The sequence below is a fragment of the Neoarius graeffei genome, chromosome 6, assembly GCF_027579695.1.
Source record: "Neoarius graeffei isolate fNeoGra1 chromosome 6, fNeoGra1.pri, whole genome shotgun sequence".
Classification (NCBI taxonomy): domain Eukaryota; kingdom Metazoa; phylum Chordata; class Actinopteri; order Siluriformes; family Ariidae; genus Neoarius; species Neoarius graeffei.
Genome location: NC_083574.1, coordinates 102,271,932 through 102,287,316, shown reverse-complemented (window position 1 = coordinate 102,287,316; position 15,385 = coordinate 102,271,932).

Genomic DNA, 15,385 nt, shown 5'->3' with positions numbered 1-15,385 from the left:
TTTATATCAGTGTATACCAGTGTAGGCAACAATACTGACATCTCTGTTATAGAACAGTATCCTGTTACCTAGAATTATCACTCAATACTTTTTGCCTTCACTTACTGAATAATTACATAGCCCTGGCAGTAACAACACCAAAACCCAACATGATAGATCTCTGCATGAAATGCAGAACTTGGCTGGAGTCAACTGGATTTATAGGCTTTCTGCTGTCCTCCCGTTCATTTGCATCCATGGACCATGGGCATGAAAAAGTTCCATATCGGTCATTGACAGTACATCAGTGTACACGCCGGGCGTGTATATAGCCATAAACCGATTTCTAATGATATGGCTTCCCCATTCCAGAACACCCCCACTTTTGGAAAGCTTGATACGCCCGTGCAAAGACCATCATAAAAATTGTACCTACTGCCATCTGGCAAGGCTGCAATACAGATGTGAGTGGGGAGTCAAACTCTCACGGTTACCAGAGAACCAGTCCCCCAGTGTAACCCTAGCTATATAATAAGAGAGAGGTCGAGGGCTACAGAAACGGAGATCAGCGCTGCCCAGTGCACCTCAAAAGACTGGTTAGTACTGGGACAGGAGACTGCCTGGGAAGACCAGGTCCTGGAGTGGGAGGGACTTTGACACAATTCAATGTGTCATATGCTAATATTATTATTCTGCTGAGATTGTTTTGTGCCCTTGCAAATATTTTGCTCATAAACTCATCAGGAGCTCCACTTTTATGCAGTGCATATATATATAAAATTTTTCTCGCTTATTTGCAGATATTTCATGCGACAGAAAAATTACTTCAGCATCATTGTCAACAACATGCCCTCCTCTGACTAGCTGAAAATAGGTTGGTGGTCCATCCACTTCCACGACGTAGTCAAGATGGTTACAGCGATTATATATAGCCAACAAGATGTCAATAAAGCTTCTAGCAATTCAGCATCAATGAGCGTGTGTGCGCAGTCAACTTTACAATGTATCTATTTGTACAATCTTGCAATGTAGAGGCCGCGTTATAACGGTTTCTTTCGCTAGTGGCAATGCCGAACGGATGAGCGCTGAGCGGAGATGTTCGTGCACTTCAAGAGTAGGGAGATTCCTTACAGCAATGTCAGCCAGCTTTGCCAGTTTGCCATGTACCTACCTGGCACCAATGCTCCAGTTGAGCGAATATTTTCACTCATGAGTAACACCTGGACTGATGAGAGGAATCGCATGACCGTGCCTACTCTCAAAGCCTTGCTCATTACCCGGGCCAATTTCGACGATACTTGCTCGCAGTTTCACAGCAGGCTCTCGGGCAATAAAGCGCTACTGGAGTAAATTCACTCATCATGTAAATATATGCAATAAAATGGCATCTTCTTTAGGGTGGGTGGGTTGGGTGGCTGTGTTTCTGAAACATTTTTTGTTGTCTTTCATCTGTCTTTAATCTGTATCACAGATTGTCTTGACTTGTTTGATGCTGTTGTCAACTCAGGGTTCATCTCATCTTATTATCTCTAGCCGCTTTATCTTGTTCTACAGGGTCGCAGGCAAGCTGGATCCTATCCCAGCTGACCACGGGCGAAAGGCAGGGTACACCCTGGACAAGTCGCCAGGTCATCACAGGGCTGACACATAGACACACACAACCATTCACACCTACGGTCAATTTAGAGTCACCAGTTAACCTAACCTGCATGTCTTTGGACTGTGGGGGAAACCGGAGCACCCAGAAGAAACCCACGCGGACACGGGGAGAACATGCAAACTCCGCACAGAAAGGCCCTCGCCGGCCACGGGGCTCGAACCCAGACCTTCTTGCTGTGAGGTGACAGCGCTAACCACTACACCACCGTGCCGCCCACTCAGGGTTCATGTTTTCAAAATAGTTAATAGCCGACACTGGTTAAGATTAAACAGAGGCATTTTGGGTAAAGGTTCGGAGGTGACAATGATTAGGCTCATGCGCTCATTCCTGTTACAATGCATAGCCTATTGTTTAAAAAAAAAAGTTCATCGCATAAAATATTGATGTTAATATGCAAGCGATGCATTTTCTTGGCGTTTTCACAAAGGTGGAATAAATCAGTTGAAATGTAGGCTATTGGCCTATTCCCCATCATCACATCTGTTGTCTGATTTTCTTACTTTAACTGAATTGTGATAGAAGCACATGTAGATAAGAAAATACTTGCTTATTCTCTGAAATGTTGATAAAAGTGAGCTTCTACAAAATGATAAAAGCACCTGTCTGAGCCATGGTTTGAGCTGGCGCATGTTTACATCAAAACGCGTGTGCGTCCACGAGTGTCCCGGTTTTAGACTTGAGAAATCTGGTCACCCTACTCAGCCCCTATACAGTTCTGTTATTTGAAACACATCAGTGAGCTGGTGTCGTGTTGGTATTCAGAACTAGAAATTCTCATCTCATTATCTGTAGCCGCTTTATCCTGTTCTACAGGGTCGCAGGCAAGCTGGAGCCTATCCCAGCTGACTACGGGCGAAAGGCGGGGTACACCCTGGACAAGTCGCCAGGTCATCACAGGGCTGACACATAGACACAGACAACCATTCACACTCACATTCACACCTACGCTCAATTTAGAGTCACCAGTTAACCTAACCTGCATGTCTTTGGACTGTGGGGGAAACCGGAGCACCCGGAGGAAACCCACGCGGACACGGGGAGAACATGCAAACTCCACACAGAAAGGCCCTCGCCGGCCACGGGGCTCGAACCCAGGACCTTCTTGCTGTGAGGCGACAGCGCTAACCACTACACCACCGTGCCGCCCCAGAACTGGAAATTTAAAAAAAAATTAATTAGTACTGCAGGTTTACACCATGATTTGCCACACAGCTTAATTAACTGCCATCTTGTGTGACTAAGCTACTGAGCCTCAGATAGCTGGTGTTAATATGTTCACTGAGAAATTGACCAAAAAATATGAATGAATGAATGAATGAATGAATGAATTTGAATGAATGAATGAATTTATTTATTTCGAACATGTATAAAATGTATGTAACTATTTGTACATACAAAAGAAAGAAAATGAAAAAAGTGACAAAAAAAGAATAAATAAAATAACAAAGAGCTAAGACATTACAATACACCGCACATTGTTCGAAAAAGGAGTGGGAAGAAGTACAATACTTTTTTTAATTTCCCACCCCTTTTTAACTACCCCGAAATCCAAACTGCATTAATACACCAATAAAAATATATACCATATAGACACTTCATGATTATCCATATAAATATATAATTACAAAAATAAATATATACTACATACCATATCTATCTATCTATCTATATACATATACACACACACACACACACACACACATATATGTATATATATGTATGTATGTATATGTGCAAAGAAGCCCCTGAAACAGTCCAGCACATAGTAGCAGGGTGTAAGATGCTAGCTGGGTCAGTGTACATGGAGAGGCACAACCAAGTGGCTGGGATAGTATACAGGAACATCTGCAACCAGTATGGAATAGAAGTACCCAAGTCCCAATGGGCCATACCACAGAAGGTGGCTGAGAACAACAGGGCCAAGGTTCTGTGGGACTTCAGCTTCCAGACTGACAAACAGATCCTGGCTAACCAACCGGACATAGTGGTGGTGGACAAAGAGCAGAAGAGGGTGGTGGTGATAGATGTGGTGATCCCAGCTGACGCCAACATCAGGAAGAAGGAACATGAGAAACTTGAGAAGTATCAAGGGTTGAAAGAGCAGCTGGAACGGATGTGGAAGGTCAAGGGTTGCGTGGTCCCCGTGGTAGTGGGGGCACTTGGGGCAGTAACCCCCAAACTGGGAGAGTGGCTCCAGCAAATCCCAGGAACAACATCTGAAGCCTCAGTCCAGAAGAGCGCAGTCCTAGGAACATCGAAGATACTGCGCAGAACCCTCAAACTCCCAGGCCTCTGGTAGAGGACCCGAGCTTGAGGATGACATGGATACCACCCCCCCGCCGGGGGTGAGAAGGAGATTTTTTATATATATATATATATATATATATATATACACACACACATATACATACACACACATGGTATATATATACACACACATATATACATATATACATACATATATATATACATACATACACACATACATACATACACACACACTTCATAAATATCTATATAAATATATAATTACAAAAATAAATATCTACTACATACCTATCCCTGTAAATATGAAGATATCTATCCCCATAAATAAATATATACCATATACTAAGTTAGTTCTAATATAACAATCCACCCTATTCTATTTATCCCTCATCATCCTCCATTAACATACTTCCTCTGCAATATACTTATTTAAAAATATTTTTTGTACCTTTTTTTAAACAGATTTATATTTGCACTTTGTTTTATTTCTGTCTCCAGTCTGTTCCATAAAGTCACCCCACAGCTCGATACGCACATGCTTTTCATATTTGTTCGAACCTTTGTTTTTTTAAAATTTAGGTCTCCCCTTAGATTATATCCCCCCTCTCTCTCACTAAACACTCCTTGTATATTTTTCGGCAATAGATTATTTCTTGCTTTGTACATTATTTGTGCTGTTCTGAATTTGACCAGATCCATAAATTTCAACATGTGTGATTTTATGAATAGTGAGTTTGTATGTTCTCTGTATCCTGTTTTGTTTATTGTCCTTATTGCTCTTTTCTGTATTGTACATATCGGCTGCAGAGTGGTTTTGTAGGTGTTTCCCCAGAATTCGACACAATAAGTCAGATATGGCAAAAATAATGAGTAATATAGAGTACGCAAAGATTTACAATCAAGAATATCTTTTGTTTTCCACAGTATTGCCGAGCACTTTGCCAGTTTTGCTCGTACATATCCTACATGAGGTTTTCAGCAGACTTTCGGATCCAAAATCACACCAAGAAATTTAATTTCCTGTACCATTTCTATCTTAGTATTGTCTATTATCAGTTCTACATTACAATCTATTTTGTGTCTCCCAAACAACATCATCTTTGTTTTGCTTAGATTTAATGATAATTTATTTTTGTCAAACCATAGTTTTAGTTTATTTATTTCAGTTGTGATTGTCTCTAAAGTCTGCTGCAAATTCTCACTGGAACAAAAAATATTGGTGTAATCTGCAAACAAAACAAATTTCAGTACTTGCGAAATTGTACATATGTCATTGATATACATTATGAATAATTTCGGACCTAATATTGACCCCTGTGGTACCCCGCATGTAATGTTCATGAAATCAGATTTATGGTCACCTATCTGCACAAACTGTTGCCTGTTTCTTAGATAGCTCGACAGCCAGCTCCACCCGACTCCCCTAACACCATACTTTTCTAGTTTACTTAATAATATACTATGATCAGTAGTATCAAATGCTTTTTTTAGGTCCACAAATACTCCTATTGCTATTTTTTTATTGTCTATACATTTTGTGATTTCCTCTATTAGTTCCATTAGTGCCATCGATGTTGATCTGTCCGTTCTGAATCCATATTGACTGTCTGTAAGGAGGTTGTGTTTTTCAATGAATTTGTCCAATCTATCTGAAAAAAGTTTTTCGAGTATTTTGGAGAATTGGGGGAGTAAAGAAACAGGCCTGTAGTTTGTGAAATGGTGTCTATCTCCGGTTTTAAACAATGGTATCACTTTTGCAATTTTCATTTTGTCTGGAAATGTACCTGATTGAAAAGATAAATTGCAGATGTGGGTGAGTGGTTTCACAATTCCCTCAATAACTGTCTTTACTGTTAACATGTCTATATCATTCCAGTCTGCAGAAGTTTTGTTTTTACATTTTCTTACAATTTGGATAATTTCTTCCTCATCAGTTGCAGTTAGAAAAATTGTACTTGGATTTCTATCCCCCATATCTTCTATGTCCCCACATTGTGTTGTCTCGGGTTCCTTTATTTTTGCCGCTAAATCTGGTCCCACATTTACAAAGAATTGATTAAAACCATTCACCACATCCTCCATATTATTTATGGTCTTATCATTTTCAGTGTAGTACTCCGGGTAATTTGTAGTTTTGGATCCATTTCTCACAATACCATTTAGTACAGTCCATATACCTTTAATATTGTTTTTATTTTTCTCCACTAATTTATTATAATAGTCTTTCTTACATATCCTTATAATATTAGTTAATTTATTTTTATATTTTTTATATTTTTCCTCTGCCTCTATAGTTCGATGCTTTAAGAATTGTCTGTATAATATATTTTTCTTTTTGCAGGCATTTTGTAGCCCCTTGGTGACCCATGGACTATTTGTATATCTATGTATATTACTGTATTTCTTTATAGGACAATTTTTATTATATAGTCCATTGAATATTATTAAAAATTCCTCATATGCTTTATCAACATCTTTTTCTTTATAAACTACATTCCAGTCCTGTATTATTAAATCATTTTTTCGTGCAATCATGGTTTCTTCAGTTTTCACTCTTATATATTTATAATTTTTAGTATCCTTTTTCTTGCTATAATTACAGTAATATACATTAAAAATAGGTAGGTGGTCACTGATGTCTGTTAATAGTAGTCCACTCTCTATATTATTTTCCAGGATATTAGTAAATATATTATCTATTAAAGTGGTGCTGTGAGAAGTGATCCTGCTTGGTCTGGTAATAGTTGGGTACAGTCCCATACTGAACATTGAGTTAATGAACTCTTCTGTCATTTTGTGTTTCTTATGATTAAAGAGGTCAATATTAAAATCACCACAGATGTACATGACCTTCTGAGTTGATTTTATAAACATACTTTCCATCCAATCTATAAAAACTTCTATGCTTGATCCAGGAGATCTGTATACAGCTCACCATTTGCAGCTAGAATAGTCATTTACCACATTAGCAATGTATAGAGTGGATTTCTGATTAGTTTAAAGTGATCTTCATTGAAAAGAACAGTGCTTTTCTTTCAAAAATAAGGACATTTCAAAGTGACCCCAAACTTTTGAACGGTAGTGTATATGCCAGATTAAAAATTTTTGCATTGAAAATCAAAATTTTTAGATTTAAGAACCAAGAAACTGTTAGTATCAGCACTGGTACAATGTCACTATGATTATGCCTGCTCTTTTTGGTACTCAAGTTTGACGAAGAAAACAAAAACAAAACTGCAGATTTCTCAGAATAAATTGGTTCATTTTATTCTAAATTTGCAGCCAAGAACATCATTATTTACTGAACGCTTGAGAATCTTAGGGTGGCTCCCTGTCCGATATAGAGTAGAGCAATCAAAACTAAATCATATGAACCGAGTGCTTGATGGGACGTGTCCTAAGTACCTTTCTGACCAATTCCTTTCCATCTCAAGAAGACATTCTCATACTACTCGTTCTAGTCAACATTTGCTTGTCATTCCTCATTTTGGTGCTTTCAGTAAGTTTTCGTTTTGTATCGCTGGTGCTCCGTTATGGAATCGTCTTCCTTCTACTTTAGTCAGTTCTCATCAATCTTTGTTAAATTTTAAGAAAAATGTTGTCTTTTATATGTGTAATGTTATGACTAATATTGAGAATAATTATTTTTATTTTTTATTAATTTTTGTACATTTTTATTAGTATTAGGCTTATATATCTCTTTTACGTCACATCTTGTATTATGGGGACCACAATGGAAATAAGTTTTTAACTTTTTTGTGTTATCCCCGGCAATATCTACAGTATTATGTATTTTATGTTTTGTCTTATTTTTTATACTCCTGTTTATTTTGGATCATCTTTTTGTATACGTTTATCATTTTTATGTCCTGTATTATTGCCAAATAAATCAAATCAAAAACTTTGACAAGCTGAGATTGTTATATACAGCTCTGGAAAAGTAGCCTGGCAAGCCAGACTAAATGTGAATATTTAGTCTGGTCTCGGTCGTAGACATTTCTGAAGGGTGTGGGTAGGAACAACCCGCTGTCTTTCAAACTGTCTCTGTGCGTATAGGCCAACGCTCTGACCAATCAGCGCAACAGTGACTGTGACGTAGTCAGAGCGACAGAAAGCAGTGGGGGAGGCCTTGAAATAAATAATTTTTCAAAATGCGTATTAATTAATAAACAGGTTCTAGATATTAAGAGGTTTGGAGATAATGACCACGAGTTTGGAGTCTGTACCACATACTTAACATACACTCTTATTTTTTTCAAGTGTTTTTCAAGGGTTTGCTTAAACTGTTTTTGAGAGTTTTTATTTAGTGGTGTTTGGTCAAATAATTTCCCTTAAATTTAAAATAACGGGAAAATAAGAAACAATCAAAAAGTAATGTTTCAAAGCTGTTTATTAATTCTTCGTACTGCACAAACTAGCCCCATCCTTTTGGCTACGAGCGGAGCCAGTTGGTAGATCAGACTTTTGCCATAGCCGGTCGGCAAAACAGCGAAAACGTCCTTCTTGAAAAGGAATGAGCGGAGAGCCTCTTCCTGCTCATGTTTCAATGAAAACTCCAAGTCTAATTCTTCTAAAACTGATTCCAAAGCGGAGTCAAACGCGCGCTGTTCACTAGCGGTAGCCATCTTTCCTGCTGTGCTTTCTCCAGCGTCATGCAGCTTTGTCGTCACTCCTGCAAAAGCCCGCCCAAAGAATCCAAACAAAAACCTTGCGTTGTGATCGGCGGGCACGATTTGATGCCCGGGGTGTTTTGTTGATATGGTGCGAGGCTAGACCCACTCGTAGGCAAAAATATTTTTGGCCGCTAGGCGGGTGGGTCTAGTTTACTAGGCTACTGGAAGAGATTAAGAGACCACTTCAATTTTTTTTCTTAAATCAGCACCTCCGTGTACAGCAGCCATTTCATTCCAGTGTCTGTGCTGGAATTTCTACACAAGCACCTCATTTTAGTTAATGAGGTCCTGATTAGGTGATCACCTGAACCACATTTTATTTAACAAGTGCTGCCAGGCAAAACAAACCTCGCCTGGTCGCATTTATGATGAATATGAAGGAAGATATCATGAAAAAAATCGGTCCCCTATGGGTCCATGTGGCTCCTGCTTATAAATAAAATAGTTTTCTGATCCCGTGTCCATACAGTAAATACAGCATATATTTACTCTATGAGTCAGTAGCCACAAAAATGAAGCGTAATCTAAAAATGAACAATTTAAAAATCACAGAAGTAAAATATACCAAGTGTCTGTACTTTATATTATTCTACTCTTACCTCTTACAGTTTCCGAAACTGAAAGCTCCGAACCGAGGCTGACGTACACACGCTGTCGCCATGACCCAAACTCTTATTTCCCGGAAATGGCCCGGCGCTAGAGCTCAGTGGAAAGCACTTTCCCTCTGTAATAAGCATAAACATTTCTGAAAGTGATTTCTTTAGTCTAGTCCATTTATTTCGAATGGTGAACTGTATACACTCACTGGCCATTTTAATAGGAACATGTGCATGCACATGCGCAGTGCACGACTGTTACACTCTTACATTCTTACAGCACGATGATGTAGTGGGTAGCGCCTCTATATGAGGCAGTAGACACAACAAAAACAATTTTGACCTTTTTGGTGACCTTGACCGGATGACCCTCAACAGGGGCTTAGCTAGGATTGGGAAGGTTGGGAGTGTTTTTCTGAATATAGGAAATGTAACTTGGTCGTGACCTGTGTGTGTGTGTGTGTGTGTGTGTGTGTGTGTGTGTGTTCTTATATATAATATAAAATGTTATAACAAAGTTTTAATTTAGTTTCTTATTCATTAACCAGAACTTTACAAATCACTGTAATTATCAGTAAAATTTTCTACAAATTCCTGCAATAAAAGCCGAAACCTTAAATGATAATTTCTAGTGCACTTAAGACAAAAAAACAAAATGCAAATTGCTGCAACTGACTCGTATTACACAGAATATATCTTTACTAAATATAACAAAGATAACAAATGAGATTCAGCTGACTCTGAAGATTAATATTATGGAATATATACAACTGAAAATAATAGATACCTTTAACAAGTTTAGATTTTATGAAATATACATAATGCAAATGTTACATCACAAAATGTTAGGAATAATTTTGATTCTATTAAAAAGTGCAATAAACAGATAAAAAAAATCTTTTAGAATGAGTAGGTATTTACATGACTTACTCACTCTAAACTTGTCGAGCTTTGCCAGTGAAGCTCTCAAAACTTGTAGTATTTTGCTTCCATTCAAGCCTCGTTTCGGAGTCTGACCAATAAGAAGGCTACATTTTCGGTAGTAAATTTGATTTTCTTGATTTAACTTCCATATATGGAAAGCACGCATGCTGGGCACGCCCCGGGAAACCACTGACCATTGACAAAAATATCCACAGAAATGCATAAAATTACTTCACAAAACAACAAAATTTTGGTTAGCATGGGTTAGTATAACATTTATAGGCCATGTTTGGGGATTTATGGCTGTGTTTTTTGAGAATTGGCCATGTAAAACATGGCTGCACGGTTTGCTAGCTAAGCCTGTGACCCTCAAAATGTTGGAGGTTCTATTTGAGACCAATGCCCATCTATCTTGAAAGTTTCATGAAGAGTGGTCCAGCCGTTTTCCTGTAATGTTGCTAACAAAAAAAAAAACAAAGAAACCCCATTGAAAACAATACCTCACCCTCTGGTGGACTCTGTCCCGAGCAAGGTAATGAGGAAAAGTATAAAAACCACTGCTGTGGTCAACGCTATCGTCTTGCAATAGGATCAGTTTGGATGGCAAAAACAGTGCAAATAGGACCTTAACTTTTAATTGGAAAACAAAATTATCTATTGATCATGCCAAAAAAGTTAAAAAGAAGAGTTTTAAGTGAGGAAAAAGCAAAGTTCAATTCTGGCTTTACTGACGGAGGGATACAGTGAGTGCCAGGTTGCTTCCGTCCTCAAAATTTCAATGACTGCAGTGTATAAGAATAAGGTCAAGCAGCAGACAAAGTTACAGACTGGTGCAGGGCCGTCGACGGGGGGGGGACAACCGGGTATTTTGTCCCGGGCCCAGGCATGAGGGGGGGCCCAGAACTGGTCCCTCATGAAGATGCCATTAATCATTCTGTTTCATTTCAAAATGTGTTGATATGGGGGAGAAAAATGTGCTATATTTGCATTCAATGAATGATTTCTGGTTCTTTTGCCTTTATTGTCTTCGAAAATAGATTCAAGAACCCACCTACCACCCCTAATGCAGAAATGGTTTGGTCTTTGATTAAGGCGCCAAATAACACGGCACTATTCCATCATAACGCTTCGACAATAAGCGTGCGCGAGCCCGTTTGCCAACATGCACAAGTCAGGAGCAAAGAAAAGAAAAGAAAAGAGAAAAAGAGATGAAGAAGCCAAGAGCCTCAGGGGCTCACTGCATAGATATTTAGCTGAGCCAGGTAAGACACAGATAACTTTTTTCCAGCCCCGTAATGTAACCCCAGCACGCGCGACGCACCATTCATAATTATAAAGTAGGGGATAGCAGGGTACACTGAGTGAACACTGAAATGCACAGGACATTGAATTATTTCATAAACATATCGGTTTAATAACACTGTGTTGCATATATCTCAATGAAGCAAAGAATAGCACATTGGCCCGCAATCATATCCAAATGTTTTAGGCACGCTTGCTGAGCTGGACTCCGGTTAGCTGAAAGCCCGTGGAACGCTGCCTCTTGTTAATTAAACCTTATTTTGTTGGAAATCATCCCGTGCAGATACGACGGCATGTGAAATTGCCAGCTAGATAGAGTTTAATGTAACGAATGGGCTATAAATGGGGTGTTTTGAGGTTAGTCTGTTGCAAAACATTAAACTTTCGCTTAGACTGGATACTCTTCAAACGATTCCCTTGCTCAAGTGAAAAATGATAGGCCTGTATGAAAAGCGCAATTAATGAAAGTAGCCTAATAAGCCCTAAATGAATAAAACAACCTCTGTTTTATTGCTGTTGCTTACACGTTAAGATTTTGAAATCTTCTCGGTCCAGTTCTATATCCAGGGAACGTTGTAATCCTTTTGGTTTATCCGTAATAAACGTGTCAGCCCCCAGGTCAGATAGGCTAATGTTACGTGGTTGGGAGGGTGTCAATTTTTTTTGTAACATTCTAAATCGAGTACGGAAAGGACGTTTATGAAAAACAAGACAAAAAAATACACTGAAAAACTCACTGTACACATCACTAGTGGCACACACAGACTGGCCATTGGGAGTAGCGGGAGTTTTCCCGGTGGTTCAGTGTGGGCCGGCGGAGAAAAAAAAAAAAAAACAGTTGCTTGCTGGCCTTTAATATGATAAGCAATGTTAACAGTTTCTTTAAGAAACTGTTAACATTGCTTATTACAGTTGCGCGCTGGCCTTTAATATGATAAGCAATGTTAACAGTTTCTTAAAGAAACTGTTAACATTGCTTATCATATTAAAGGCCAGCGCGCAACTGGTTTTTTTTTTTCTCCGCCGGCCTACGCTGAACCACCGGCCCACCGGGAAAACTCCCGCTACTCCCAATTAGACCCCGAAGCCGCCACCAGGCGCCGCTAAAACCGCCATTTAGAATTTGAGCCGCCGCCAGCCAATAATTTTGTAAGCCAATTTGAGCCGCTATCTAATAAAATTTGGTTGAGCCACTAAGAATTGTGTACATCAAATAATGGGTTTATCCACATCATGAGCTACAAGAAAAGTGACACAAACATGATCAACTGTACACACTAGTAGTAACACAATAGAGACGTATAGGCATACACTGTAGAGATTTAGAACTGATATCACAGCACAGAGAGCCACCACAAGCTTGCCGTTGTGACTACCTGTCTGGCTTCCCGCCCCTCACACCGTTACCACGATACACTGGGGAACCCGGGAACCCACCCAGAGCATCAATCGACTCCGATATCGACGAGATGGCTGCATTCTTTGCCGCTGCTGAGGGAAAGTGTAAAGGTATTTTTTTTTGTTTGTTTGTTTCACATACTTCGAGATTGATTAAAAAAAAAAGTACTCCACCACTCTACTTTCATCATAGTAAGATAGTTGCCAGTCCTTCACTGGTCATTGCTAGTGAGAGTAGATAGCTAGATGCCTTCCTCGAACAATCCAGATTAGCTTATTATTAGCATTGAACTACAATCTTGCTAGATTTATATTTACAATGAAGTAAGAGACCAGGGGACCTGTGGTAATTTGCTATTTATTCCCCCCGTTTGTTTGATCCGTTCGCCCGGATATATGCCACACAGTGACGTCCAGTATCAGCCATTTGTAGCCATAAACATTTTGGTGGCTGCAGCAGCCATTAAGGTTTTGGCTGAGTCAGCTAGCCAGCCAATAATTTCATCAGCCAGCCATTATCCTGAAAACAAACGGCTTCGGGGTCTACTCCCAATGGCCAGTCCGTGTGTGACTAGTGGTGATGCTTCTATGTTCAGATTTTGGGAAAGCCATAACTCCGTTCTCATTGAGGCCCAGTTCCATCCTGTAAACAATCATTTTGGTTTATCAACTACCTGCGCTGGCGGCACGGTGGTGTAGTGGTTAGCGCTGTCGCCTCACAGCAAGAAGGTCCTGGGTTCGAACCCCGGGTCCGGCGAGGGCCTTTCTGTGTGGAGTTTGCATGTTCTCCCCGTGTCCGCGTGGGTTTCCTCCGGGTGCTCCGGTTTCCCCCACAGTCCAAAGACATGCAGGTTAGGTTAACTGGTGACTCTAAATTGAGCGTAGGTGTGAATGTGAGTGTGAATGGTTGTCTGTGTCTATGTGTCAGCCCTGTGATGACCTGGCGACTTGTCCAGGGTGTACCCCGCCTTTCGCCCGTAGTCAGCTGGGATAGGCTCCAGCTTGCCTGCGACCCTGTAGAAGGATAAAGCGGCTACAGATAATGAGATGAGATGAGATGAACTACCTGCGCTCAAACATGTCACAGGAGAGGCTCAATGGGCTGGCTATGCTCTCTATAGAGCACGAACTTGCAAAGAAGCTGGACTTCAATGACCTTATTGACGACTTTGCCACAGCATCCGGCGCATTGCATTTCGCACCTGAATAGTTGCAGACTAAGGAAATGTTCAAACTGTAAATATGTTGAAATGTTGAAATAAAATGGTTGACTGTTATAATGGGCTTGGAATACCTGTTATTTAAGGGTTGGAGTGAATGGAGACTGTGAAAAGAGGGGTTGGGTGTGGGTGGTTGCTGTGTGGCGATGTGCGTGCGCGCATATGTGTGTGTGTGTGTGGGGGGGGGGCACTCAGATTATTTTGGGGGGGCCCACTCAGATTATTTTGTCCCGGGCCCAGCCAAAGCTGTCAACGGCCCTGGACTGGCAGACGGCAAAAACGACTCTCCACTGACCGGGATGATTGTCAAGATGTCACTCAACAACCGTAGGATGCCATCAAGTGACCTACAAAAAGAATGAGAAATGGCAGTTGGGGTTAAGTGCATGGCAAGGACAGTTCGAAACAGGCTCCTCCAGGCGGGGTTGAAGTCATGCAAAGCTAGAAAAAAGCCCTTCATCAGTGAGAAGCAAAGAAGAGCCTGGCTGAGGTTTGGTAAAGACCACAAGGATTGGAGCATAGAGGACTAGAGTAAGGTCATCTTCTCTGAGGAGTCCAATTTTCAGCTTTTCTCATCACCTGGTCATCTAATGGTTAGATGGAGATCTGGAGAGGCCTACAAGTATCTACAGTATCTCTGGGATCTGGGGGTGCTTCAGCAAGGCTGGAATGGGGCAGATTTTTGTTTGTGAAGGACACATGAGCCATCAAGCCATGTACAAGGTTATCCTGGAAGAAAACTTGCATCCTTCTGGTCTGACAGTGTTTCCTAACTCTGAGGATTGGGTTTTCCAGTAGGTCAGTGCTCCATACCACACAGCCAGATCAATCAAGGTGTGGATGGAGGACCACCAGATCAAGACCCTGTCGTGGCCAGCCCAATCTCCAGACCTGAACCCCTCTGGAATGCGATCAAGAGGAGGATGGATGGCCACAAGCCATCAAGCTGAGCTGATTGAATTTTTGCACCAGGAGGGGCATAAAGTCACCCAAGAGCAACGTGAAAGACTGGTGGAGAGCATGCCAAGACGCATGAAAGCTGTGATTAAATGTCAGGGTTATTCCACCTAATACTGATTTCTGAAGTTCAAACATCAGTATTGTGTTGTTTAAAAGATGAAGATGATCTTGATTTCTGTGTGTTACTCAAGGTCTGAAAACACTTTGACTTTTTTGTTATTTTGATCAGTTGTGATTTTCTGCGGTGGCACGGTGGTGTAGTGGTTAGCGCTGTTGCCTCACAGCAAGAAGGTCCGGGTTCGAGCCCCGTGGCCGGCGAGGGCCTTTCTGTGCGGAGTTTGCATGTTGTCCGTGTGGGTTTCCTCTGGGTGCTCCGGTTTCCCCCACAGTCCAAAGACATGCAGG